This window comes from Pteropus vampyrus, unplaced genomic scaffold, assembly GCF_000151845.1.
Source record: "Pteropus vampyrus isolate Shadow unplaced genomic scaffold, Pvam_2.0 Scaffold15, whole genome shotgun sequence".
NCBI lineage: Eukaryota > Metazoa > Chordata > Mammalia > Chiroptera > Pteropodidae > Pteropus > Pteropus vampyrus.
In genome coordinates, this window is record NW_011888796.1 from 10841058 (window position 1) to 10843265 (window position 2208).

At 30.8% G+C, this 2208-nt stretch overlaps 1 protein-coding gene across 1 annotated transcript in view; it reads left to right on the top strand.

Annotated features, from left to right (window-relative positions):
• The window catches only part of DLGAP5 (DLG associated protein 5), a 57431-nt gene that overhangs the window by 34280 nt on the left and 20943 nt on the right, over positions 1–2208 (top strand). The window lies entirely within an intron of this gene.

The following is a 2208-nucleotide window of genomic DNA, read 5'->3' on the forward strand; positions in this document are numbered from 1 at the left end:
TATATCACTCTTTATTCATCAGCTGATGGATACTTAGGTTGTTTCTGCTATTTGGTGGTTATGAATAATCTTTTAATATTCACATATAAATCGTAGTGTAGACATATGTTTTCATTTCTTTTGGGTAGATACCTAGATATTCCTGGATCATATGGTAAATTTATGTTTTAACTTTTTAAGAAACTGCCAAACTGTTTTCCAAAGTAATTATAACCATTTCACATTCCCACCAACAATGTATGAGTGTTGCTATTTCTCCACATCCTCACCAGTACCTGTTATTGTCTGTTTTTTTTAGAATAGCCATCATATTGAGTATGAAGTATCTCAACGTAGCCTTGACTTGCATTTCCCTAATAAGTAATGATGTTAAGCATCTTTTCATATTCTTATTAGCCATTCACATGTCTTCTTTGCTGAAATGCCAGTTCAAATCTTTGACCTATTTTTTAATTGGGGTTGTCTTTTTATTATTGAATTGTAAGTATTCTTTATATATTCTGGATACCAGTTCCTTATCAGAAATTTAATTTGCAAATATGTTCTCTCAGTTCGTGGCTTGTCTTTTAATTTTCTTAATGGTATCTTTTGAAATGCAAACATTTTTAACTTTGAAGTTCAATTTATCAATTTTTTTTCCTTTTAGTGTGATTTTGGCATGATAGCTAAAAACTCTTTTGGCCTAACCACAGGTCACGAAGATTTTTCTCTTCTGTTTTCTTCTAAAAGTGTTTTAGGTTTAGCTCTTACAGTTAGGTTTATGATCCATGTAGAGTTCATTTTTATATGTGGTGTAGGGAAGAGTCAATTTAAATTCATCTATTGTGCATATTCAATTTACTTAGTATTGTTTGTTGAAAAGACTATCCCTATTGAAATTCATTGACACTTTTTTGGAAAATCAATTAGCCATAAGTGTAATCCTGAGTCTTTTTGACATTTAAATTTTTTGAGAGATTGAGAATACCTATGTGTATAAACGCATAGTAAAGGGACTCAAAGCATGTTTACCAAAGTACTGACAGTGGTTACTACTTTGGAGGAGACTGGAAATACCAGAAAATGGGTATCATACATTCCCATCCTGCTAGTACATTATTTGAATCTTTTAAAATGAGATCCTGTCAAAAGAATGAGAAGGCAAGCCACAGTTTGGTAGAAAATATTTGCAAAAGACACATTTGATAAAGAATTGTTCTCCAAAATAGACAAAAACCTCTTAAAATTCGACAATAACAACACAAACAACCTGATTTAAAAACAGACAAAAGACCTGAACAGATACTTCACCAAAGAAGATATATACAACAAGTAAGCATATGAAAAGTAAAATGTTCAACATTACATGTCATTAAGGAATTGTCAATTAAAACTACAATGAGATACCACTGCATACCTATTAGAATGGCAAAAATCCAAACCACTGACAGCACCAAATACTGGTGTTAATGGGGGAGCAAGAGGAACTCTCAATCATTGCTGGTGGGAATGTAAACTGGTACAGCCCCTTTGGAAGAAAGTTAGGCATTTTACTATAAAACTAAATGTACTTTTACCATATGATTCAGCAATTACACTCCTTGGTCTTTTCTCCAAAGAGTTCAAAACATATGTCCACACAAGAATGTGTACAAAGATGTTTATAGAAGCTTTATTCTTAATTGCCAAAACTGGGAAGCATAGATAAACTATTAGAGAGAGAGAGTTCACATTGTGTAATTTAGGATATCTCTCCTACCATTTTAGTGATCAAAAATAATTTAGGAAGAGTTATTCATATGACATCCTTTACATAGATTTTGGAGATTTATAAGACCAAAATAATAATGAACAATTTTACCATAAGAATTCTTGATTTGAATACTAAATTGAGAATGACTTAGTCTAATTTTATATATCACCACTCCAAGTACTTTCAGTTTTTTCTGAAGCCTCAGTTCGTTAGGTTGTAATATTAATATGGTTAGTATTAATCTGATAAACTTATGCTTTATTAACAGATAGAAGATGTAAACAAAAAATTCAACAATCTGACCAAACTTGAGGAATCTGGATGGCAAAACAATACTATAAACAAAAAGGTCGTTCGGGTAAGTTTGGTTTTCTAATATAGACTCTTCTACTTTAATGAATTTTTATTTTTAAACTTTAAAAACATTTAGCTTCAGATTTTTCATCATCTTACAAAATAAGTTCTGTATATTACTT